Source organism: Heloderma suspectum, chromosome 7, assembly GCF_057233095.1.
Source record: "Heloderma suspectum isolate Gila_16-S chromosome 7, 16-S_ref, whole genome shotgun sequence".
Lineage (NCBI taxonomy): Eukaryota > Metazoa > Chordata > Lepidosauria > Squamata > Helodermatidae > Heloderma > Heloderma suspectum.
The window spans coordinates 76,968,190-76,996,012 of record NC_139464.1 but is presented as its reverse complement, the minus strand read 5'-3'; positions in this window follow the sequence as shown (position 1 = coordinate 76,996,012).

Here is a 27,823-nt window from a genome sequence, read left to right as displayed (position 1 = left end):
AGGTGAGCTAGAAGAGAAGTTGCCCCAAGCAGTCATTTTAAGAAGCATTGAAAGAAATTCACTTCATTCTTTCTTGAAAAGCGTTGTGAGCCTTATCAGTTGTACAGCTGTCTTTTTTCATGTTTGAAGTGACACATCATTCTGCAGGGGAATGAATGAGTCTACCTAAAAGTAAGCATACAAGCTATAGAATCCCAGCCAATACCTTCTCCAAGTCTCCTCTCTCTTACCTAAGAGTTCTTCCAGTACTCAGATGTGAAATTGCATACATTTATTAAAACTAGACAAGTATAAGAATAAACCCTAAGCAAAACTTTACTCTCTTTGTGACATAAGGGCAAACCACAATTAGCACAAACAAACTCTGTTTTACAATCATATTTTAAACTGATATCCTGGCTTGACAGCCGCTTCCAAACCATGGTTTATAAGCTGATATAGGTTAGTTGTTATTGTTGTTCAGTTGTTCAGTCATGTCCGACACTTCGTGACCCCATGGACCATAGCACGCCAGGTTTTCCTGTCCTGCGCTCTCTCCCGGAGTGTGCTCAAATCCATATTCATTGCATTGGTGATGTTATCCAGCCATCTCATCCTCTGCCGTCCCCTTCTCCTTTTGCCTTCCATCTTTCCCAGTATCAGGGTCTTTTCCAGTGAGGATATAGGTTAGACACAACTTCAAATCATGGTTTGGGTTACAGTCTGAAGGCAGCCTCTATAAAGATAACTTGAAAAAAGTGTTCACTGTTTATTTTCTGTTCAAATAATTTGTTCAAAGATTGGGGCTGTTTGTACCACATGACAGCCCACTGGGGTTTACTTAACCCAAGGAGAGGCTGCGGCACATGCGAGGTGTGCGCAGCCACCATTTTGAATATGCAACTTCTGCTCAAGGGTTGTTGTGCCGTGCAAACCCAGTGACTATTCCCATAATCTTTGCATAACCCTAGAACAGACCGTGATTTATGAGAGGGTTGTTTAACCCTCGCATAATCCATGCTCACTGGGTTTGCACGATACGAGAACCCCTGAACTCAGGTTGGATATGCAAAAAGGCGCCCACGGGTGCCACAGCTTATCATGGATTAAATAAATAAAGGGCATAATATAGACTCTTAACCGTTTAACACTTGCATAACCCACGCTTGCTAGGTTCACACGACACGACAACCCACAGGTGGGGCTGCAGATGCAACCGGGTGCCCCTGGGTGCCACAGCTTGTCATAGGTTAAATAACCTGTGATAAGCCACAGCGTGTCATCCAGACCTAGTCATTGTTTCATATAAGGTGATTTTCTTAGAAGTACAAATCAGTTTGTGAAACCACAACTTAAAAATATGGAGCCATTCTGCCAGATGACTGAAAGGTGAGGCAATAGTCTGTCTGCAGCATTCTGGACCAGCTGAAGTTTCCAAACAGTTTTCAAAGGCAGCCCCACATAGAGCACATTACAGCAGTCCCAAGAATGGAGGAAACATGGAGGAAAAATATCGTGGGTCCTACTAATTATGTAATTAATGTAATGTGTAGTTTTTGACCTTTATTCTGTTTATTCTAAATATATTATGCTGCCCTATAAACAAAGTTATTTGGCTTGATGGATTGCAAGTTGTTCAGACTCACTATAATGCATATACAACTTGGGGATTGTTCACCACACAAGAAACCAACTTTTGAGCTGCACAGCCACTGAAACTGTACTTGCTGGAACACCTGCATACAACAGTAGTTGGGGTAGCATTGCAGAGGTACACCTACATTTGCAGTGATATTTACCCAAAGTTACCCCATTAGTAACTACAGTTAGTAACTACATACAGTGGGTGGAGGTATAGCTTCTTCAACCCCAGTTAATATTCAACAAGTCGTTCCCAAGGGCATGCAGACTCTGTGGACACTTACTATTGGTAGTCAGGGAAGACACATTGTATTAACTTTTCCAATCATGCTTTAGCTGGCTTTCTTCAAAGACGTCAAATATTTGAAGCTTCTCATTTCCTCACATAAGCTTGAGCTTTTGTTGGCTATCAAACTGAGTGCGGGGAGCAGATGACATTTGCTTGGGTGTTTCACTGCTGCTCTTTTTCTTGACAGGAAGCATGAAAGATCCCATCCAGACCTCCATTTGGGACCACATTGTCAAGCTAAAGGCTGTTAGAACGTTTAAATCTACTACATTTGTAGCGCCAGGAGCCATATAATCTTGTTTGGTGATGAATGAAAGTGGAAATGCTTCCAGGGCCTTTGCAACTCTGAGCAGCCAGTCCACTGATAAATCTGTTTCAAGATTTTTATTCTCAAAGCATAAAGCAATTCCGAGAAGCAAGACCCACTGCAGTTTTTTCTTCTTCTTCTTCATCTCACTTAATACACTGCTTTAAAAATCGTCCTCAGCCTTTGTAGAAGCCACTGTAACATTTAATCCACTTTAAGCCCAGAAAATAAATAACACACTGGTTTTAATTATAAGTAAAAAGGATATAAGCTGACTTCACAGAGTAGCTCCAATCCATCTGTCTTCATTGGAGAATTGCATGCTGAATGATATATGTTAAAGCACTCTTGTTATAAGTATGTTACTTGAAATGATGGAACTGTCTACTGCCAAGAAGGCAAAATCCCAGTTTGCGTCTAGCAGCACACACAGCACCACAATAGCCACATCCAGATGACTGTAAGTGCACCACAAATACATTTTAGCACCATAAGGAGCTGTAGTGTGAGACATTTTGACCATATATAATAGGGGGAAAGGTTTGTGTTTACTTCTTTTGTTTTTTATTTTAATTGCAGGTTAATGGTGGAAGTACAAAGCCCACAAAGAACAAAAGGGGGAAAAGAGGGAAATCTCTAAATGATTGGACATTATTGTGTGGGGAGGGAGCTGACAGTAGCTGTGCTACTGTTTGCATTCAGCGATTCTAACCTCCACCACAGATATGTAGTGTGCTCCCAGCTTAGGGGGATGGTTTGAACAGTCCAACCTGCTGGTTTCCTACAGTGAGCATGAGGGAATCTTTTGGAGAAAGGTGCCTGCATATAGTATGCTGAGCCTGTAACTCAAGGAGCTGCCATCTGGACATGCCCCCAAATGCCATTTTTGACATTTTGGAATGGTCATCCCCGCCCCATACAGACTGGCCATTGGGCCCTCCTAGACAGGAAGTGCTATGCAGGGCTTCCTGTTTGCTGTGAGATTTTACCTGAGCAACAATGATCTTTCTCGTTCTGGTGTGTGTCAATTGAATGTATGGAGGGCTCTCTCCACATAGGAACATAGGAAGCTGCCTTATACTGAGTCAGAGCATTCATCCATCTAACCCAGTACTATCAACAATGACTGGCAAGTGCTCTCCAGCATTTCTGGCAGGAATTTTTCCAGGCCAACCTGGAGATGCTGGGGATCAAACCTGGGGCCTTCTGCATGGGAACCATGTGCTCTACCACTGTGCCCCAGCCCCTCCCATATGATAGGGCACCTAGAAAAGCAGGGTTCATAAACATGTGGAAAGAGCCCTCCACGCATACAGTAGCTTTATACTGAACATGTGAAGACTGGATACATGCCATCAGATAATGACCATGCATTCAGATAATGTCTCACAATAGGACTCATGTGTACCTTCACTCAGATACATCAGGGATGGGGAACGACTTTCAGCCTGAGGACCAAATTCAATTTCTGAGCAGCTCTTGGGGGCCACATTGCAATGGTGGGCAGGGCTGAAGGCAAAAGGGGTGAGGCCAAATATAAAGAAAAATCCAGCATATTGTAGCTTAAAGCTCAGCCTACCAGTAACTAAGCTTTAGGAGAGGCATGAGAGCCAGTGTGGTGTAGTGGCTAGAGTGCTGGACTGGGAGCTGGGAGATCTGGGTTCTAGTCCCCACTTGGCCATGGAAGCTCACTGGGTGACTTTGGGCCAGTCACAGACTCTCAGCCCAACCTACCTCACAGGGTTGTTGTTGTGAGGATAAAGTGGAGAGGAGGAGGATTATGTACTCTGCCTTGGGTTCCTTAAGGGGGGAAAAGGTGCACTACAAATGTAACAAATAAAACATAATAAATAAATACATTTCAGCTTTTTAGAATGGGGGGAAACCGCAGAAAAGCTGGGAAACCACAAAATGATCAGTGGTTGGGGGGAAAGGTGGGATCAGCGGAAGGGGGTGTAGCCATCTGGGGAACCCCAGCGGGCTAAATTGGGACCCCAGGAGGGCTGAATTGGACCCCCAGACCTGAGATAGCCTGCCCCTAAGATACATCATAACACTTGCAGATTTCATTCTTAAAGGGCGGTTTTGAAGCTAGAGCTGACTTAACTTTAATGAATGCACTTTCTGCTGTATGCTGTAGACATCTATAGTTTTCCACATGGTTTAGAAGACTGCATCTGCAGTAAGGTTGGAAGTAATTATAGAAGAAAAGCAAATGAAGGTTCCCTGAGATAAAAGAGCAATATCAAAAGTCTTTGTGGAATGATGCCACAGTATTTTGGCCAAACAAAGCTGACAAACTCAATAACTAAAGTAGGCAAGGTGGCTGTGCATATCAAACAGTGGCCTCTTTAATATGATTACTGAAATATTACATTCCCTCTGTTTTTGTTAGTGTAGACAGTTTTTGGCCAAAAAGCTTCCATACACGGAATTATTCTGGGAATGGGGTCCATTTGGAAGGAGAACAGAAATCCTTGGTGACATGACTCCATTTCTACTCACATATCTCTTTTTACTAAAAGCCTGTACTATATCTGTATCACATTAGTGCTTTATAGGACTGCTGCTAGAGCAATGCTATAGAAACATGATGTAAAAGAAAACTGGCAATGCATGTAAGACTTCATATGGCTCTGGTATACAAAAGCCATTAGTGCTGACTCCAGCATAAGAGCCTAGTGCTAATGACTGGCAAACAGACAATGTCCTTGATTCATTGGAGTACCATAAAATGCAACTTTATCAGCCCCAGTACCACTTTCACAGATAAAACAAACAGACACAGAGAAATCAGTACCCAGTCCAGAACCGTACCATGCTCAAGACTGCATTGATTTTTTATTGAGTTCTTACAGGGAAGCCATAGATAAACTGGTATGTCTTCCAATGAAGCACAAATGATTTTGTCCAGTGACTTACTGTGCCTGCAGTGACTTGATAGATTTTCACAACATAATGTGGATAGCCTTTGCTTCGGTACCCAAATAAAGGCATGAGATGGTCTTTGGAATGACCCAGAAACAGTGTGGGTCCTGCAGACCTTCCTCTCTGCCTTCTGAGAGGAAGTCCCACAATATCCTATGGCCCCTGGGAAGCCCTCAGTGGGACTGTAGCATCGTGCCCATAGAGATGTAGTCAAGAGAGTCAGACCATGCTGCATTGCCCAACACCAGCCAGGGATACAGAACCTCAGGCCCCAAGGGAAAATCTGGCCCTCCTGGGGTCCCAATTCAGCCCTCCAGGGTACTCCAGAAGGCCATGCCCACTTCCCTGGCCCCACCGCCTTTACCCCACAATGATTGATGGTTTGCTGGCTTCCCAGCTTTTGTGTATCCCCCCACTATTCTAAAAGGTTAAATTGCCTCTCCTAAGGCTTAGTTGCCGGCAGTAAGATGAAGCTGAAATATACTGGTATTTTTGGTATTTGGGTCCTGTCCCCTTTGCCTTTAGCCTCATCCCATTGTGCCTTGGGCCTCACTCACCACTGGAAGAGCATCTTGGAAATGAAATTCAGCCTTCAGGCTGAAAGAGGTTCCACACCCCTCCCTTAAGACCCGATCCCGGAGTAGACTGTTCAACCAATGCAATTTAAAATTCTATTGAGAACCACAGTCTCTCATAGCTTGCATGGTGTAGAGCAGTCTGCAGATTCTTTTCTATATTAATTCACACAGTTTAGGAAGATATGTATACAGTGTCAAAATATTATTAATGCTATGGATGATTTCTCCCTATTTATTCTCACTATCGAAACCTTACCTTTATATTTCCCTTATATTTCTTAGAAAGTTCCTGGATCTGAGCTATCCAAGGGCAGACTCAAATGCAATCGCTGCACACTAAAAGATGAAATAATCTTGTGGTTGTAACCAAGTGGAAGAATGATCAGTTTCTGGGGGTGATCTTGTGAGTAAAATGCTAGATTCCTGTTGGATCCTGCCAGTGAGTCATTTTCCAGAAGAATTGTGAGGATGTTATTAGTTCTGGCGAGCCTCATGTGGCGCAGAGTGGTAGGCGGCAGTATTGCAACCTAAACTCTCCCCACAACCTGAGTTCGATCCCAGCGGAAGCTGGGTCTTTGGTAGCCAGCTCAGGTCGACTCAGCCTTCCATCCTTCCGAGGTCAGTAAAATGAGTACCCAGCTTGCTGGGGAAAGGTAGTCACGACTGGGGAAGGCAATGGCAAACCACCTCGCTACAGTCTGCCAGGAAAATGTCAGCGAAAGCGTCATCCCTCTAGGGGTCAGTAACGACCCGGTGCTTGCACAGGAGGAACCTTTCCTTTCCTATTAGTTCTGGCACAACTTTCTCACAGGAGTACTTGACAATATGTTGAAACTGGTATTCAAGAATCTATATTTATTTACTGTAAAGCTAATGACAGTAGCTGTGTACTAAATCCTATATATTAATAGACCTGGTTCACCCCTCGTTAGGGGTTGTTGTGTTGTGCGAACCCGGCAAGCATGGGTTATGCGAGGGCTAAACAACTCTTGAATAACCCATGGTCTGTTCTAGGGTTATGCGCGGGTAGTTTAACGCTCGCACAACCCACGTTCACTGAGTTTGCACTACACGACAACCCTCAAGCAGGGGTTGGATATGCAAAATGGCAGCCACACACCTTGCAGGCTGTCACATTGTGTGAACTGGCCCATAGTGAACTCACTCTCTTAGCATGGATCTTCATGTAGCTAAAACAGCACCATTCACACACAAGAGGGAGGAATAAGCAAGCTTGGGAAAACCCCAAATTAGGGGCAGAAGTAGAAAAAGAAACTTTAGAGAAGAAAAACCCTAAGGTAGGGGTGAGGAAACCTAAAGAGTCCAATGAGCACTGAGTATATTCAGTGGGCACAGAATGCTGACTGTTGTGGAGGAGAAATGGAAAGCTTCAGGGTGGGTGGGAATGGAATGGTGTACCCTGCAAGAGGGCATGGTTGGCTGGGGAACCCTGAAAAGAAATAATCTATATTGCAACATTTTGTTGCAGGTCTCCCTTGTATATAATCATTACTAATGTGAAGCATGATTTCAGACCAGCTTGACATGGCCCTCCATTTCATTGCCTCCTTCTGACTGTCAGCAGAACATCACGACACAACTAATTCCTCAAAAATCCTAATTAGCCTAGACCTGAGCTCTATCATATTGGAACACAAGCCTGTTTTCATCTTCCTTTCTGCACTGTGCATGCCACACATTCTTCCCCTGAGATATAAAGCTTGCAGTGTGCTATATCGACCAAGGACAATTCATGTCTAAACCGTAAAGATTATTGCATGGAATGGACTGGGAGGTAAATGATACATTTAGATCTTCTAACACTTGTGGAGAAACTATGGGTTAGATCCAAAGGTTTCCTTCCTGTGACTGAAGGAGTCTTTCTTTTTCAGATGATGAGATATAAACCTCCCTTAGTAGGGAATTCCATAGCATCAGGGCTGCAGCAGAGAAGGCCTATAACGTATAATTCATGCTTATTTGTTCTTTCAACAAAGCTGAGAGTTTACTATTCTCCCTCTGTTTTAGATGAGGAACTAAGACTGAGAGGATATCACTTGGCCTAGGTGAGTCCATGACTGCACAAAAATGCAGTGATTTATTCTGGAAGCTGCCATGTTCAAATCTCTCTCCTTCTCTCAGATAGATTCAGATTTAATCTGCATCAACTGCGCTGGTGTAAATGGACTTCCCCACCCCCTCCTTCCCGCAGCAGCTCCTCCAGCTTCCTGAAATACTACACAGAGGGCCTGTTTGCCCCTCACGATAAGCCATGCTAAAAAGAAGCCATAGTGGGTTGGTTAATCACTCGTGAAGCCACACTGCTGCTGACAGACCATCAGCTGCTTGCTGGCTCGCTGTGGTTTGTTTGCCCCTTTGTCCTCCTGCCTGCTCCCAGCATATATCCCAGGGGCCTTTGAGACACAACTCATCTATAATCCCGCTGTGATGAAATTCTCCCCACTACCTTTCTTGCCTTGCAAAGCACCTGCATTGACATATATATGCCCTATCTATCTATCTATCTATCTATCTATCTATCACCTGTGGTGTGACACAATGTGGTATTAATTTTCAGAGTGGAGAGCAGGGAGGGGGCACTTACCTTTAGGATGAGGTGACTGAGGGTTTTATTTATTTTCTTTCTTTAACACTTAAAAAACCCTCCTTGACTGCTCCTCACAAATGGGAATGAGCAACATTCCTCTTCCTAGCATCTCCCATGGGGGAGATTTCAGCATGAAAATAGGAAGGGGAAGCTTAAATCCCCCCTCCTGAATTGCCATAGTCCCGATTTACCCAGGAGTAAGTCAATCACACCTACATACGTAGCTGTGCTAGGAAAAGGAATGTTGTTATATTACTATAGTTGCTTATGCTTAATCACATTCAGGTTATATAGGAAGAATCGTAATCTTCTTCAAGTTTGCTCAATGAAGGTAATAGAAAGTTGGCTCACAAGGGGAAGGGTGGAGGGCACTGGGAGGAGCAATTGGGTCTTTTGCTGCTCTTGCCAGACATCTCTGTAGCCCTTTCAAACAAGCTATGCAGAACCTACACTGCTGGGTTTGCACATCACAACAAGCCACTCTCAAAGCAAGCCACCCTGAACAACGCAACAACAAGCCATGGGTTCTCAGGGTGACCTGGTTCGCACGATCACCACAGCCCACTGTGGCGTATTAGCCATGGTGAGTTGTTGTGCCCATGGATGCTAGGTTACTGATTGAAGCCCTGCCACCACAGCTTCTCATGAGGGTGGGATGCTGGGGTGGTTGACAAGCCACCCAGAACCCATGGACTGTTTTAGGGTTGCAGGTCGCTTGTTGTCCATCCTAAAAACCTCCCCTCACTGAGTTCACATGTAATGAGAAGCTACAGCATACCCCTGCCATCCTCCAAATATTCAAAATGGCAGCCACTGCAACAAGAAGCCAAACAGGGAAATTTACCCACAGTGGTGTCTCATTACGTGGGAACTGGGCTGGTGACCTGTGCAGGGTTAACAGCCCCACACTTAAGCAATTGTACTGGGTTTGGACAACATAACAAGCCACTCTAAAACAAGCTAGGGTGACAAACCAGTGTGGGTTGTCATGTGGTGTGAACCTGGTCAGAGAGTCAAGAGACCCTGCTGAATGAGGTGAACTGTGGTGTATGTGTGGGGGGAAGGGGAATGGCCCCAAATCAGGTTGAGATTCCATGAGAGGGGACCTGGATCCAACCAATATTGCTTCTCTTTCTCTACATCTATCTCCAAAATACAACGAGCTCTTTCTACTGAACCAAGCCACTGTTCATGTAGCCTCAAGCTGTCTATCCTGACTGCAAGCAATTTTCTGAGATGTCAGATCAAGGCCTTTTCTAGCCCTGCCATTTGAGATCATTTTAGCAAGAGATCATAGCGACTGAACTTGAGTCCTCACACAAGCAAAACATAAACACTGTCCCTGAGCTGTGACACCTTGCCACTAGAACTCAGGGCCAATCTACATTGCATCTGCTAGCGCATCGAATTCGGTAGACTGGCGAGGTAAATGCCATCGCATTAAAATGTGATTATCCACACTCACCTTGTTTCCCCTTTCCAGTACTTCATCGAATGTGCAAGCATGGTTCACACTCGAGTGCTGTGCTGTTCTCCTGCTATTAAAGATGGCGGCTCTCATTGGAGGAGCAGAAACTCTTCCTGTTTCTGCTGATTCCCCGCCCACTGTCCCTCTCTTCCTCTATCCCTGCGTGTGTGTAGGGATTACATGAGCATCCTGTTGGGGCTCAAAGCCCTGCGAGAATTTACCACCCTGCCCCCTCTTGCACACCAGTTCCCTCAGCAAGAAGAGGGGAAGAAGGCAGCACCCCTCATCCTCCCTCCATCATTGCTACAGTGGCAGTGGCGCTGGAGAGGCTGGTCGTTTTCTGCATGTTTTCCTGGCCTTAGGGAAAATGACCAGCTTGTCCCTTGCCACTGCCACTAGCAGGTGGGGGTGGAGGGAAGAATGAGGCACCTATCCTCTTCTCTCCCGCCACCTGCTGGAGGCCAGGGCAAGAGGTTGGGGGCTGTCTGCTGATGCTCTTTTCCCTGCACCAGCCCTTGACAGCCGACATGAGGAAGAGGAGCAGTGGCGGTGGTACCCAGCGCTCGCATTTGAGGGGGGCTGCTAGCTTCTTCAAAGCTTTGCATCTTCGAAGACCGCCCTGTGTTTGTCCCCCGCTCCTGAGATGATGTTAAAATTGTCCATGGACATTTTTATCGATGTTAGTCCGTGGACTCTGAGGACTGTCTGCCTGGATAAGTGTGTGTTTTCTGTACAGCGAGCATGGATGGGACTGTGAAAACATTTACACTTGCCTGGGCTTGCCCAGGCAAGCTTGCGGAGCAATCAGGCTGGAGAAGCTACAATTCTTCGAAGATTCGCTTCTTCAAAGATTCGCTTCTTTGAAGTTTTGAAGATCTGAAGCTTTGAAGATAATGCCTTAATTTTTTTTTTTTAAAGCCTAAGCGGGGGATAGAGGGGGGTAAAACTTAGTCTAATTTGAAGGGATAGAACAACCCCCTGCTCAGTGCAGGAAGCCTGATTCCCAGGCGGTCTCCCATGCAAGCACTGACTGGGACCGACCCTGCTGAGTTTCTGAGATCAGACAAGTGCATGCACATCCAGCCCTTTGCTTGTTGCTGAGGAAATGGAGAGTGCTGAGGAACCTATGCAGACAGTAGCCGGAAGATGACATGGGGCCGGCGAGAGCTGTGATCGGACAAGAGGAAAATACAAACACTGCCATGTATGGACAGGTGTGGGAGGGAACTACAACCAGATACAGTAACAAATGTGGAAAATCAGAGCACATTAAGGGGAAATACCAGGATATCAGGGTACTGAAAGCGGTAGCATGGAAACGGGAAATTCTGGTTCCAATTTGAGGCAGGTACTGCGTAGTGTGAAAGACGGGCGGTGAAACCTAATTGGAAGTGAAAAAACCTAAGTGTAGATTGGCCCTCAGTTATGGTATTTTGTGAATCACTTTGCAGGGTGCAGGTGTGTCCATTGTTTTGAAGCAGAAGTATGGTGGTGGCTATTTGAACCGCTGACCTGGTTCTCATGATTACTGCAGCCCACTGTGGATTGTTTAAACCACAGTGGGTTGCAGTTCCTGCAGGTGCCAGGTTGCCAATTCAAGCCCCCTCACCACCATCATGGCTTTTCATAGAGAAGCATATTTTGGGAAATGGGAGAACAGATTTGTGGCACAACACTATTTAAAGCATTCTCCAGAAACCATTCCTATGACCTCAATATAAGGGCTCTGATGTGTAAAAGTCTTACTGGTGTCCCCAAAATACATTTGTTCACAGCATATACATGCACGCATGCACGCACACACACACACACAGAGAGATTCATATAATATACTGAATTACTAATTGTCTGGCATCACCTTTTGTGCCTTGTTGTGATCTTTGAATCATTTTGCATAATGATTGTTTTATTTTTATCTTATTATGTTACTGTTTTGTTATAATAACATAATAACATTATGTTATGTTATTACTGATTTACTGAACAAAGGAGATGCCAACAAACTATGTTAACACTTTATTAAGAAATACTTAATGCTGCTATGCTATATTAGTGTAACTACCATCAGCTAATCAGACAAGAAGCCAGATTTTGAATTCTTTAGCAATGATCACTGTACTTCGTACTTGACATGGCTCTTTGTACTTCTAAGTACTTACAAATATAATGGCTTAGGACTTATAACAGCTACGTACTGAAAGGATGGTAATTTTGCAGTCCTAATTTTGGAATAGAGAAATGTCTAAATGAATTATGCATGAAGTTTTGGGCAGTACACATGTCCACACACAAGACATGGCAACTGGAGTGCTTGGGATGCAATGAACAGACATGGCGCATGTAGGAGGGCCATGGTGAAGGCAGTGTGCAGCCAGGAACCACAGGCAGTTCCACAGCAGGGATTGGGGGAGCCCCCCCACAATAACTTCTGTTCCCTCATTACTGGACACTTGAAGGAAAGGTACATTTCACATACAACTTATAACTGAACCGTACATTGAAAATTCAAATAAGGCTGCAATCCTAAACATGCTTGCTTGCAAGTTAACTCAACACATTTTGCAGAGAAAATATTTTACAACGGAAGCACTACAGTGAAGTATACCATTACAGGTGTGACTGGTAACATATGTGCAGTGTGGAATGTTGCACTTCAGGTTTTTAGCCACTTTGTTCCAATCCCCTCCCCTTCAAGTTTTCTATTCCCCCCCCCCAATGGTCAGTAAGCATTCATGGCCACTGAACACACCCAGTCCTCATTGAGGGGGGGGGGTGTACTTCTGCCAAGTATAAAAACATCGATTTCCTAGTTGCTCATACCAGAAAGCAGGGCTGACCCCCTTTGTAGGGATCTGGAGAATCCCACCTGATCCATTCTGGGGTGTATTTGTATACAGAGGGTTCCTTGCTGTTTTGGCTGGTCTCCCTTAGGTGTCCTCTCTTGGTCTGAGCTGAGTGGTGGTGCACCCTCTCAATGCCTGCCTGACATGTCTAGGGATAGGTGCATCTGTCACTTTTGCTTTCTCCTACATTCAAATTTTTCCATATCTCAAGTTCTTTCTCTCCCAAATATGATGAGCTTTGCAAATTTGGTAGATCCTGATCAAAAATGAACTGAAATGAAATTCTCACCCATCTGCACCACCCAAAATCAATAGGTCCAGCTATTCCATATAGCTGCCATATAGCTGTTAAAGATGAGGAGACTTTCTGAAAAAAAGAGGTGGCATGGCACTAATTCAGCGCAAGCATGGTTGAATACACAGGGATTCAAACCCAGCCTTTTCAGAGTTAAGCACTCAAAGCTCTGGGCCTGGATGGACGAATATATCAGCTTCAGTTTCTCCCGCATCTGATTTTGGGGGGGGGGGGTTACTCTCAAACTCATTTCATCCTGAATATGGAGAATTTTGATACATTCTTATCGAAACTGAACTGAAACAAATTTTTCACCTCTCCCTAGGCCTGTCCCAGTGGAGTGTTTTTGAAAAATTCTGATCGAATGAAATATGTAAAATCAGGCAGGAGGTAAAAAATGTTAAAGTTGTGTATGTGCATCACAGGATTCTGCATACAGTAAGCAGCAGAGAGGGGCAACTTGCAATCCATGTATCAAGAAGACTATCTTATCTGTCCCATGGGCATCTGGATGGGGTGATACAAGATATGCATATTAAGAACACCAACATTAAATAGTCATAGTGAGCCCATTTTCAGCTCCACATATGGATGGGATACTGATAGCTTGCAAATGCTAATGCATGAGATCATTCTTCTTCTCTCCTGCTCTCCCTCTGACTTTGAGAGCTAACACTGTATCATCATAAGAGCAATCCTACAAGGGGTTAAGTGCTCTCTGGGCCATCCAGCCAAGCATGTGTTAAGCATATGTGCAATACTGAGTAAAACACCTGAAGTCAATTTAGGAAGCTCTTCCAAAGGCAGATATTACAATTAGGCCATGATCCTGGAACCAGATTGCAATGGAAATGAATGGCAACATGGCAGAAGAAGGATTGTAGACTTTAGCATCAAGCTTAGCTTTAGGCATCTGTGTATCAATTATATCTTTCAGTATTTAGCCCACTTGGACTGTTCAATCTTAAACTGAAGCACATGCTTCATTTGCCGGACAGGTTGAAAGCTCTTACGATTTTCCATTTGAAAGTCTCCTGCAAGTAATGAGATTGCAGGCCTGTGGCCAAGTGACCACATTAACTTCCTCTCCCCAGAAACTCGTTCCAATGGGCTGTATGTCATACTTAATCAGGTTGGCTCAGGATCATTTTAGCTCCATTAATTGTCATCCTGTTATAGGAGGATTGATCCAGATGACTATTTTTTCATTATTTTGATGACTGAAATTTTAAAAAAGGTGTTAGGCAGCATGATTAATTGCAGGTTACTGGTTTATCCTTTGTGTGCACAGTGAGTATCAAACAAATCTTGCCCTTTGAAACAAAAAGCAGTATTGTGACTTCAGTTGAGGTTTTCTGCATCTCACCCCCTGTGCAATGATTTCCATCTGTCCCTTCAGCACAATTAATCTCATATTTAGTATATTCAGTAACAGGATCTTTGATTTTAGTTTAAAGCTGGCCACCCCATTGTAATTACTTGGCAGAGCACATTTTCACCTGATTAGCAATGATTGATGACTTACTGTACCTTCAAACAGTTGATTATGACATATGCTTACAAAAATAAGTCCCAACTGTGGACTTAGTTGGCTTATCCTCTACATCACAAGGAATGAGCCCTTTTCTTTAGGCTGTGCAGCAGTTTACTGAAAGTACAATTCACAAAGCACGGCTGCTGTGCAACAACGGCTGGTAATTTCAGTGGGGATTGAGCTGGATAAGCCTTGCATGGGGAAATGAATGGAGCAGCGCCAATTGTTGAGTGTTATCCTTGAAGTATACCATATGTATGCATCCCATCACACATTGGTTGCTGTGATCTGAAGTACAGAACTTGTGGCTAGGGATGTCAGAGAAATCCATTTGGGGGCTGGAGTTCTATGAGTTTTCTTAGGTTCCCCCCCCCCCGACTTCATTTTGGTTCCTGTTGCAGCAGCCATCTAGATCTGCAGTGAGTCAGGCCACTATGCAGATTTTTGCAGGCATTTTGTAAATTTTTTAGCAGATTCTGCAATTTACACAAATTCCCGGAACAATTTGTGCAATCTGGCTGAATCTGCAGGAATTCAGACATAAATTGTGCAAATTGCTTAGAAAATTGCATAAATTGTAGAACCTGTGCCAAAAAAGGGGGGCACAAAATAAATTCCCGGAGTTTGGGGAAAAGTCTGCAGCTTGGCTCATGAACGCAAAGCGAGTCCTACACGGTGCAGAGCTCCATTGACTCAAAAAAGGACTGAATTACCCAGCAACAGACATCCCTACTTGTAGCATGATCTGTTGGGAATCTGTCTTGCATGGTTACCATTAATTTCATGCACAGGAGATATTTGATGGGTATCGGGGACATTGTTTCCATTTTAGTAAAGGCCTGAGTGTTTGTTGCGATTGTATGATCTCGAATGGTTTACTCCATCTTTGAGGAAGATCCTCCCCAAAGGGATAATTGATCTCAGAACAGATCCAGTGAAACTGCCAAATTTGGAAACTCAGTCTTTGCCATTCTGCCCCCCACCCCACCTCACCCCCTTCAAGGACAACAATTAAATCTCAAGGATGAGTGATAAGCTCTGATTAATTGTTGGAATCTCCTTGGCCACACTGGCTTCTCTTTAGAAATTCCAGTGGAAAGAGCTCATCCGTGTATAAATTATTTTCAAGCGGAAGGGTGCAAAAAAGTTCCATGTACATTTGGATGGACATAGGTGTCTGAGAGTCAGGATGAGTGGTCCAGCAGAGATATTCTTATGTTCTGGGATGGAGGACTAAAAGCTGCACTTCTCAAAGGACTTACCCCTACCTGCGACCCTGATTCATAGATTGCTTAAGACCACAGAATCGCAGGCGCACACATGGATTTTGTAAATGACATCCCATCTTTGAAGTAAATGCAGCACTCCCAGATTCAAGAGTTTGTGTGTACTTCAAAATGATACAGATGTCTGGATTAAAGTATCTGTAGCAGACAAATAAACCAAATAAGGGTGTGATCCTATGCATGTTTAGATAGAAACAAGTCCTACAACTCCCAGCATGCCCCAGCTGATCATGGCTGGCTGGGGCTTGCTGGGAGTTGTAGGACTTTTTTCTATCTTAATATGCATAGGAGTATGCCTTAAATGATGTTTCATTCAAGTTAGTGAGCCTTTTCCCCGCTTCTTGGTTATCAATGTGCTGATTGGGCCTTCAAGAAATTTAAAAGTAAACATGGAAAAATAAAGTTAAAATGACTATGAACCTTTTATAGAGATACGTGAAATATATCTAACAAATCCCAAGTACAAAAGAGACTGCCAAGTGACTGAGAAAGCTTTCTAAACTCTTTGGCAAAGATAGATTTCATAAAACCTGGGTTTCATTACAGGCTGATTTATAACTTGCGGAGGAAGACATGCAAATGTAGTCATTGTAGCCCAGGAAGTCCAAAAAGGGCTCATTCATGTGAAACTGCTAAACTAGACAAACAAAAGAGCAGCAGTTGGAACCAAACCAATGTTCTTGCCCTGCTCTGCAAAATATAAGCCTTTTAGGGCACAATCCTATGCATGTTTAGACAGAGAAAAGTCCTACATCTCCCAGCATTCCCGTACAACTTTTTTCTGTCTAAACTAGGGATGTACAAAAGGCACTTACCTTTCCGCAGATTATGTTGATGGTGGGGGGGGGAGGCGTTCCGTCCCTCCCCCCGGAATCCTCGACGGCGAGGGGAGGTGATCCATTCCTCCCCCCCGGAATCCTCCACGGCCGGCTGTGCTCCGCGGAGCAGCCGGCGAGGCCCAGCCAGGCCAGAGCCATCCGCAGCTGGATTTCCGGCCGCAGAGGGCTCTGGGGAAAAGAAAAGAAAAACCGTGTACGCAAATGGCGGCGGCCATAGCTGCCGCCATTTGCGTTCCTTATTTATGGCCATCTTAATCTACGTAAATATTTACGTAGACTATGACAGCGAAAATAAAGGGGAACGCAAATAGCGTAGCGGGCGCTATTTGCGTCCCGATTTGATTCACCGTTTTAGCCTACCTGAAGGTCGAAACTCTGAAAAACCATCTATTTTGTGACATTTTTACCTCATCCTCACTAATTCCATCGACACCATGCTATCTATCATTAATTTGCTCTATATTTTCTAAATGTAAGATACAAAAGTATGTTTGAAGAATAATAGATTTTTTTAAAAAAGAGTCTGTTTCCATGAATAAATGATCCGAAAGCCTCCAAAACCAAGCTTTGATAAATAAGCCCACTGTACTTAATGGGTTGTGATTATTGTTGTTGCTGCTGCTAGAGAACATAAAATAAAGCTTTATGCACTATAAATTATAAATCAAGGGTGTAGAACTTTAGGCCCAGGTGGCAATCCCAGTCTGGCCTTCCCATGACCAATCTGGCCTTGCCTTTCCCCTAGTCACCAATCATTTCCTAGCTTTTGTGCAGTTTTCCCCATTGTAATAGGATGAAACAGGCTTAGGCTAGATCTACACTACTGCTGTATAGCGGTATTGAAGTGCACTGATAACTGTTGGGGCATATTACACATCCAATATACCACTTTTGTAGCGTTATTTCCGGCTTTTTATTCCACATTATCCTATATACTGCAACAAATTTCATTGTGTGTCCTATGTGGTATAAATGTGCAAGAGGGATATAGTGTTTCCATGATGGGATCGTAATGATACAACACAAGGTATAGATCTGTCCTTAGTTACTGGCAATGACAGCTTTAAGCTCAAATATGCTGGTATTGGGGGCATGTTGGCTCCACCCCCTTGGTCTTAGGCCCCACCCACCACCCAAATGTGGCCCCTGAAAGCTTCTCTGAAATAGAATTTGGCGCTCATGCTGAAAGAGGCTCTGCACCCTTGCTGTAATTCCTTTGGAGAAGTGACCCAGATTTGCAAGAAGTGTTTGGCTGTAGTGTTAATTTATGTGAAGATCTCATCCTAGAATGTCTGTACATGACCACCACGTGTGTACCAGTCCCTTGACACCCCCCCAATATACACCACACTGAAACATTCTATTTTTAAAAAGTCATAAAATAGACTGTTTCTATAATCAACAAACAGTTCAGTTACATAAATGCAGTTGCCCCTCAAACAACAAGAAGTGAATATTAATGTAGTATTCATTTACCTAATGCCTAACTAGTAGAGGAAGTGCTTTATATTTACATCCACCTCCCTCTTTTGAAGTAAGCTTCCTTCAGGCAATGAAGTAGTGCATGATGGAGCCATCACACTCTCTATGACCCAAATGTTTATATAAAGACTATGACTTGCTAAAAACAGATGACAGCATCTCACCCATTTGTCTTATTCCATTAGCATGCATAGGAAACTTGACAGCTTTTTTTTCCAGGCAAAACCAAAATTGGGATTGAACGTATGCAGGCAAGAGTTTGCTGGGTTTAGTCATCAAACCTGAATCATAATACATTCATTTTATTCCTTCCAGCTTTGTATTTGAAAGCCAAAAGGTATCACATGATTAGAGAAGTCAGTTGATTTCCTGGACAATACAAGGCATCAAATTCCACTTTGCTACTCAGCTAAACAATGATTTTCAAGCGTATCTCCTTTCCATAGAGATTCCAAATGTCCTGCTGTCTACAAGGACATGGCTAGGGGATGATATTTGTAATATTTTAGGACATGATTGTATTAGTGGTTGTATAGATAACGTCAAACAACATTTGCCCCTTCCCCCAAGCTCAACATTCAGCTGGAAGGTGGAAAGGCCTTGCCACTAACAGCTGCCTTTAAATGGGCAGAGCTTCCTGAAATGGAGACTCAGCAGGGAAGGATGTATAAACTTCCCAGTGGAGTATGTCCAGAAAGAACTGCAGCTCAGCTGTCCTTCCAGTTCAGTGGTCAGCTAGGAAGCTTGTCTACCTCCCACCTGAATTTCGGCCTTGAAGAAGGCTGGCAAAATGGGACCTAAAGCTCACATATTCAATGGAGGCTTATCACCCCTGAATATGAAGGACTGTGGCTCAGTAGTGGTTCATATCTTTTTCATACAGGAGGTCCCAGATCCTTGCTGCATATTAATGAGCATGACTATTTCTTCAAGCATAGTTGGCTGTTTTATGGTTTCAGATCACAACTTTTCAACTGATTGGCTTGGGCAAGGAGTAAATAAGAGGTTAAAGTAAAATCCTTTTGCATGTGTGCGTGCTACAATTGAGACATTTAAGTTTCCTTCAGAGACTAAAGCTTACAGCAACCAACATCAGACCATGCATAAAATGGTGACATTTGTGTGCTTAGTCATGCAGACAAGGCAGACACAGAAAATATAAATTAAGTTGTAATCAGTCTTGGTTTGAATTATGAAAATATTAAAGTTCATTGGATTGAGTCTGGCTTTACATTATTACACATTTGGGAATTACAAACCTAATAGATTCAACCTATGAACCAACCAATTATGAGTTTCGACAGCATTCCTACTAATAAATCATTGCTCTTCCACTGTAAGCAACCAGTGGAATTGCAAGGGGGATCATGGGCAGAATCCAATGGGTTGCTTAGGCCCCTACCAATTCTTTTGCACTCCGCCAATTCCCTTCTTCAAGCAGTGGGTCCCACCGATTCTGTTGCATGAGCAGGACCGACTGCTTAAACAAGAGAGATTTAGTGCTTCCTAGGGGAAGCCCCCAAATGAGCAGAAACACTGGTTTGTAGAAGAAGGCAGGTCAGCAGAGCTGCCAACCTGCCTCCTTCCAGAAATGAGTGTTTCTGCTCATTTTGGGTTGCCCCGGAAGTGCAAAATCACTGTTGTGCAAGTGGTGGGGGCTGCTTGTGCAACACAATTGGTGGGGCAGAAGAGAATTGACGGGGTGGAAGCGCCCCGTTGGATTCTGCTGATTGTGCTTTTGCTGTGTGTGCATCCCACTACATTCTGTCCACCCCAGTGCCTTTAACACTACTCTTCTGTCTTTTTAAATGACTGGTTTTGATGTGGGTAGTGACTTGGGCAGCTGAAGCTATCACAGCTCAGTACACATTCACTAAACCCTTTGCAGTGGCTGCCAGTTTTATCTCCTTTTATAAAAATAGATATTTTAACTAGTGTTATACACACACACACACAGAGAGAGAGAGAGAGAGAGAGAGAGAGATACACACACACACACACACACATATGGCAAAATAATCCTTAAATAGTGTTATAGTGCGGTACCTCTATAATGCAATATACATTAAAAATGACGGGAGAAAGCCTTTTCCAGTCACTGCCATTTTAGCAGGGTGGTAGCAAGCCTTTTAAAAAATGTTTCTTTTAAAATGAGCATTATAGTATTATAGCACTGTAACCCTATAATACTTTTTCTATTTAAGGAAACACATTGCTCATGTAGACAATGAGGTTCAGACTATCTCAGGTTAATGATGAAGGTAGATCTTCTTGTGCTTCATGTTGTTGAATTCTTTTATCTGCCTGTTTGCCTGCAGCTGACAAAGAGCCTTTGTAAATGACAGATAAAAAATAGAGATAAAATAGAGGACTGTGGATAGATTTTGAATTCCCAGAACACTCATCAGTGTTCCAGGAATACTTTTCTGCTTGTAACAAAGAAGACTATCAGATCACAAGAGGTGGTCTCTTGAGTCATATTGTTCCTGGGCATTTAGAACCAGACAGTTTTGTATTTATGAACTAATCTAGTTATTTTTAATATCTCTTCTCCCTGCTGTCCTAGCTAATCCAACCAACTCATTCCATTCCTGGGTTCAAATACTGAGAGTGAAAAGGCAGTAAGCAAATATTTCAAACAAATAAATGAATAATACGAGAAGCCCCGGGGAATATCTCATAGTACAGCTCCTTCCCATATGAGCATCTCCCCAATTTCTGGGAGAGATGGTGCTGGTGTCGGAAGGAATCATGGTGGAGCTGTTTCCACATGGCCCAGAGAAACAGCTGTGCAGCAGGAGATTTAAGGAACATCTGCTCAACCCTATTTTAGGCGAGACGAGCTATTATTTAAGCATACTTGATCAGGGTGCTTTATTTGGGCTATGTCAGAGGTGCAGAACAACCACTGGAATGCGATGCCTGAAAGCTTCTCTGAAATGAAATTCAGTCCTTGGGCTGAAAGAGGTTCTGCACTGTGGGCTACCTGGACCAAATGTTCTGACTCAGTATGAGGCAGTTTCGTATACCAGGGCTAATGCTGGTGTAATGCCATCAGGATCCTATGCACTGACCGCAACAGATTTCAGAAGTCAGAGTCAGAAGTACCACATTACTATTAAAACAAAACCAAGGCTGGATCTACACTTACTGCCTTTTTTTTTTTTGCTTCCAATTAGGTTTCACCACCCACCTTTCACACTACACAGTACCCGCCTCGAATTGGAACCGGAATTTCCCACTTCCGTCCTCCTGCTTTCAATCCCTAATATCCCAGTATTTCCCCTTAATGTGCTCTGATTTTCCACCTTTACTACCGTATCCAGTCGTAGTCCCCTCCCCTGCTTGTCCATATATGGCGGTGTTATTTCCCTCCTGTCCAATCACAGCTCTCGACGGTCCCATGTCTTCTTCTGGCTACTGATCGCATAGCTTCCTCAGCAGCCCCCGTTTCCTCAGCAACAAGCAAATGGCTGGATGTGTGTGTGCTTGTCTGATCTGTGATCTCGGAAGCTAAGCAGGGTCAGCCCCGGTCAGTAGTTGGATGGGTGACCTCCTGGGAATCAAGCTTCCTGCACTGAGCAGGGGGTTGTTCTATCCCTTCAAATGAGATTAAATTTTACCCCCTCCTATCCCCCACTCCAGATGTGTTTTTTTTAAAATTAAGGCATTACCCTCGAAGAATCGGGGCTTCTCTGTGATGTTTTTTTTTTCTAATTCAGGCATGATCTTCAAAGATTCGAAGTTGTAAAGCTTCATTTGAAGGTTCATAGTCTCATTTGAAGGGATAGAACAACCCACTGCTCAATGCAGGAAGCCTGATTCCCGGGTGGTTGCCCATCCAACTACTGACAGGGGCCGACCCCGCTTAGCATCTGATCAGACAAGCGCATGCAGGAAAACAGCAGGAAAACAGCACAGTGCTTGAGTATGAACCGAGCTCGCGTATTCGATGAAGCACTGCAATAGGGAAAATGGGTGAGTGTGAATAATCACGTTTTAATGCGAGAGCATTTAACCCGATGGGACACCGAATTCATTGCGATGGCGGGCGCAATGTAGATCGGCCCCAGGTCAACAGCATCAAATGGCCTTTGGTGAGGCCAGCGTGGATCTGAGTTTTGTGAAAGAGTTCAATAAGCTTTCAGCAAACCTGAGCATTGAAATTTACAAATAAATATTGGGTGGAGGGACCTCTTTCATATGACCTGTCTCCACGTGATGTCAAGGCCAACTGACATGACTCTGAAAGAAGACAGAAATGTGAATTGAGTTGACAGGATGGAAGCTCAATTTTGGTACACAGTGAAGTGGTCCCATCGTCGCTTCATCCTGAGCTTGTTACTTCCCCTGTGCCACTGAAAAGACTTCCAAGGTTAACAATACAGTGAAAAGACAGCTCTCACTGAGTTGAGCACATTTATGGTGAAGGCATCCCAAGGCTGTAGGCCAAAGCAGACATTACTTTAAAGACACAGCAGACAGCTTCATCTCTTGTTCTTTTTTATTCCAGTGTAAGTGCAGGGTGCCAAATCTGGTTTGGGACCCTTGCATGGGGGGGGGGGTAGAGGGCTTTAATTGCTTCCCCTCACCCACTGCCTGCAACTGATAGTTCTAAATAGTGATCCATTCAACCAGATGAGTCACTTTTTTTCAATATAAATTGCAGGCATGGAGGGCTCAATTTGGATTAGAAACGCAGTGAGGGAGAAGGGGGAAGGATTAAAGCCTTCCTGAGCTTAGATTAGAGTAAAAGAATAAAAGAAGTAGCTGCTTGCTACATCTTTAAGGAGTGCTTCCCTGTTTCACCCATGCACACCCCACATACATTGAACCCAGTCTTTAGTAGGCATACAGAGTATAACTGAACTGTATAGTAAGGTGATGATGATGACAGCGATGATGATAATAATAATTAATAATAATACAATTTTTGATTGGAGAACCAAATCAGCTTTCTGAATCCCCTCAAGAAATGAAGCTCTGTAGGTTGATAATCACCAACTCCAAATTCAATTGAACTGACTGTGCTGTGGAAAACATGGCCTATGAGTCATTATGACTGAAAAAGACAGATGCTCTTTCCTTTTTCAGGAAACTAATTTCCCATTTCAGCTCTATTTTGACAGAGTATATGTCCTTTTCTTATAATGATGGGTCTGGGGCTTCACCTTCTCATATTTAAACATTTGTCAAATTCCACCATATGTATGGTATTAGCTTTTGTGATTACCCTTTCAGTAATGAAACAGGGCTTCAATTTGTTCTTGTTTGTTGCTTTGTGAATTTAAGCTGCTATCCTGCACTCAGTTACACAGGCCATTATTTACGTGGGACAGATCACAACTGCACTACATTAGTGCTGGTGTTGCCTTTTCTTCTTTTGGGATATCTAAGGGCCAAAGCACACATTACTTTTAAGATGTAATGTGTGGGGACCTGAATGTGCAGGTCAGGGGGCTTTGACCCTTTCCCCCCACCTGGGGGTTCCAATCTAGATCAGGCCAGCCTGAGCCTGCAATATATATTGCCAGTGATCCATTTGCTTTAATGGATTGCTATTTGGCAATATAAATTGCAGGTGTGGGGGGGCCAATCCAGATTGGGACCACATTGAGAGAGGGAAAGCGTTAAAGGCCCCCTACTGCCAAGTACCCAGTACCTCTAGAGTAAAAAAGAAAAATGAAGGAACTGCTAGCTACATCTTGAAAATAATGTGTGCTTTTGGGTGTAATTGGTGAGGGAGGGGCAAAGGCAAAAAAAAGTCTTCCCATGAATCAACCCTGATTGATCCTTCTCCTACCATACTGGCCATATAAGAGCTTCTCCACACAGAGGCTTTTTATCCCATGATTTTAGTGGGGCTTCTGCTTCTGGATTCTTTGTGGGATTAAGATCAGCCCTTTACATGTGCTTCTCCACCCAACTTTCCCTCTTTATCTGCGAGTTCTATATGTTTCATTATAGCCACTAGATGGTGTTGTTACTATAGTGCTGCTTCCTCTTTACACAGACAAATTCAAACTGATTCTTTTTATTAGCTCATTATTTCCATTTCAGTTAAGCCATGGAAATGGTCGGAAACCACAAGAGAGGTGCTGGAGGTTGATGACATCATGTAAATGACCCACAAATTTCCGTGAGTAACCAATCCCAATTGCAGAATAAAACCCCATGTGGAGAAGCCCTGAGGGCCAAAGTAAACATTCTTCCACGCATAGCAGAACTATGTGTGATTGCTTACTTACTTGAGTGTAAGTGTGACTCACCCCAAAGTTGAACTGGGACCATGGTGATTTGGGAGGAGGGCTTTAAAACACACACATCTCCATTGGAATCTGCCTTGTGTCAGAGAACCTAAAGAAGGTGAGAGAATGCTAAAGACACAATTACACACCTCAGAGGTGCCAAACCTGTGGCCCTCCAGATGTTGTTGGACTACATCTTCCATCAGTCCCAGCCAGCATGGACAATGAGAATGGATGTTGTTAGCTTTAGCCCAGCAACATCTAGAGACCCCCAGGTTCCACATCTCTGGGGAATAGGGGCAGGACATAGCTTCTGCTTGATCTACTGGACTGATGTCTTCCCCACCACAAAAACAAAGGGATTTTTTTGTCATGTTGGGTTCAGTATCTTAAAATTCTTTGTGTTTGTTTTTAATCTATTCCCTTCTCTTTCCTTGCTCCCAATATCTCCTTGTGGGCACATTGTTTCAGAACTATAAGGTTTTATAATAGACTTGTGAGACACTTGGGGACTCAGCTTGAAAACTGGGATAAATAAATAAATAAACCTTCATTCATGTGGTGCAGCAGGTGGCACATATATGGAGGCCAGTTTTTATTAAGTGGCTTTCCATAGTAGACATGGCCAGTGTGTGTGTTTGTGTATGGCCTTTGCTTCAGGTACAAAAATATCTAAGACCTAGCATTGGCTTATCTGCTTTTCTTTATTTGCTATACATTTAAACATTTAATATATACTGCAGCACAAGCATGATAGTCTTCCCTGTACTGCTGCTATTTCCTATTTCTGAAATGGTAGCAATGGCTAGGCAGAATGAAAAAAGGAGATTTGCATTACTCAAAGTAGGACAATCAGTCTAAAGATGAAGGGGCAAAGACAGAATTTAATGAATGAGTGGAAAGGGGTTAGAACTGGAGCAAGCTGATAGTAAAGGGCATAGCAGAGTTGATGCTGTGGTCTTCTAGGAAACTTCAGTTATCTACTGTTCAACAGGGCTCTATCAGGACATTGCCTAGTGAATCATTTCATTTAGGGTGCAATCTTATGGGGATAGGTGGCCATCTCCGAACTCAGAGGCGACCGCCTATCCAATGCAGGGCAGAAGAAGCACAGAGGGGATTGTTCCCTCTGCGCTTCTCCTGCCCTGCATTTGTGGCTAGACAGCTGAAATGGCTGTCTAGCAATGGGAAGGTGGAGCAGGGGAGGAGGCTGCCAGATGACACATAGGATGTGTCATACCAGCATTTCCACCTTCCCCACCCTGGAACACCCCACTTTGGCCACTCCATACTCCCCTTCAGAGTGCGGGGCTGTTCTGCACTGCCTGCGAGGCAGCGCAGAAGGGGGGAAGGTCGGTTCTCCAGGAACCGACCTCAAAACAAGGGCTCCGAGGTCAGTTCCTGGAAAACAAAATATTCTGTGGACATCTAGCCGCTGACTAGTGGCCATAGGATTGCTCCCTTAATGAGCCGACCTTAGCTTCGTAGAATATGTAACTCACCAAAAAATCAATTACCCTTCTTTCAAAGGCTGACTCATATATAACACTTTTTTTTTCTAACCAGGGGTACTTGGGGGGTGGGGGGAGGATATACATCACATATAGTGGGCCACACAAATGTTTATTTCACAGAAAGCCAGAGACTGGAAAGTCACAGCAGCTGACCAATATTCAAGCTTTCTACAATACAGCATTATGAAATGATGCCTATTCAGTAGGATCCATAACCATTCAAATTGGCAACAAGCCTTCCATTGCCTTCCTATGCCATCTTCAAAATGACTGCATGATAAATCACCTCCACATTTTTGAGAAAAGGGCATCCTTCAGATTTCATTCTTTTCCTTTCTCACTGTTTACTTTTAAACAAACGAAACAACATCTTTGGTTGAAATTTTGCAGAAACACCAATTTAAACAACTTCTTCATTCTGTTTCTTCACACCATTTCCTTCTATAAACTCAGGTCTAGTTTTTATTTCAGAATCCATTTTCCATTTTCCTTTTTGTTTGCTTCACATTCATTCCCTTGCCCCTCCTATTGTATCAATTGATTTTAGACCATGAGCCTGTGGGCAGGGTATCATCTTTTAAATATTTTTTACTGTACAGTGCCTATCAATTTTATAAATAAAATATGATGATGGTGGTGGTGGTGGTGGTGGTGATGCATTTCCCCCCTCTTGCCAACCATTCCTGCATAGTAAACCTAGCTAATTCTACTGCCTAAATTGAAAGACAGATGATTTCAAAATAACCTGATGACATATGGTAAATGATGGATACAAACACTGATGAGAATTTAAACAGGAGGAACATCTGAAATGAATCACTGAAAAGCTGAACATATGTAGGTGGAGCCGGCCAACAGAGACACTGTGTTTTTTGTTTTGTTTCTTTGTTAAGCCAGAACTCTAGGGAAACAAAAAATAAGTAGAAAGAGATAAATGTTAGATCAGCAAAAGTGTATTTCATACAGAGGAATGTTAACATGCAAGCAATAAAAATAGATTTGATAAAGCACACCAAAAAAAGTCAAACTACAAACCTATCAATATAAACTCTGATCCACTGTGCATTTAGGAGAGACATGAGCGCTGTTCACACATATAATGGATGCAGGTATGGCAGGGACTGGCAGATCTCAGTCCTGCCGGATGCACAGGAATCAATCTGCACACCACATGATCAAGAATCCTGCTTTTCAGGGTTACCAATCCTGCAGAGCACTGCATATCTACATAGGCATCTTGCAGACTTGGCTACAAACATGCATACAGCGATGGATGAAGCCTGCTGCCTGTGACCACGCACATATACATTGTATGTGCAGCAGCTGAGACCTGTTGGCTGAAGACAATATCCCTGGGGAACATTGATTGGGTTGGTGCTGAGAACAGGGCCAAATTAAACATTCTGATAATCATGCTTCATAGAATCATAGAATCATAGGGCTTTCTGGGTGGATCTGTGTTGGAACCAGGAGAGTAATATGACTGAACCAGGGAGGGTACTTCTCTCTTCAGCTTTGAGTAGCTTACCACAAAGAGCAATGGAACACAGAACAAGAGGTCCCCATTACTACACCCAGTCAGTCTGGAGAGTTAGTTGGTTTACAATGTGTGTTGACTTAAGAATGGATTCATAATCCCACCTCATTGAACAGCAATCAAAAGTGGCCAGTATAAGATACACACTACAACTATCATTTCATGACTGAATGTGTTGTATTTTGCTCAACGATGGCTTAGCTTCCTCTTTAAACACTGATAGAGATTGATAGCTGTCCACTGAACTGTATTTAAACCAGAGAGAAATCACTGTGAATAATGCCAAGCTAGCAAATTCCTTTTTCTTTTCTTTCTTTCTTTCTTTCTTTCTTTCTTTCTTTCTTTTTCTTTCTCTTCTCTGAAGTCTCTCTGATCAAGAGCATTATGTGTGACCCAGTTTCAGTTTCTAGTTTCTACCTCGTATTTCTTGAGCAATGTCAGTGGTAG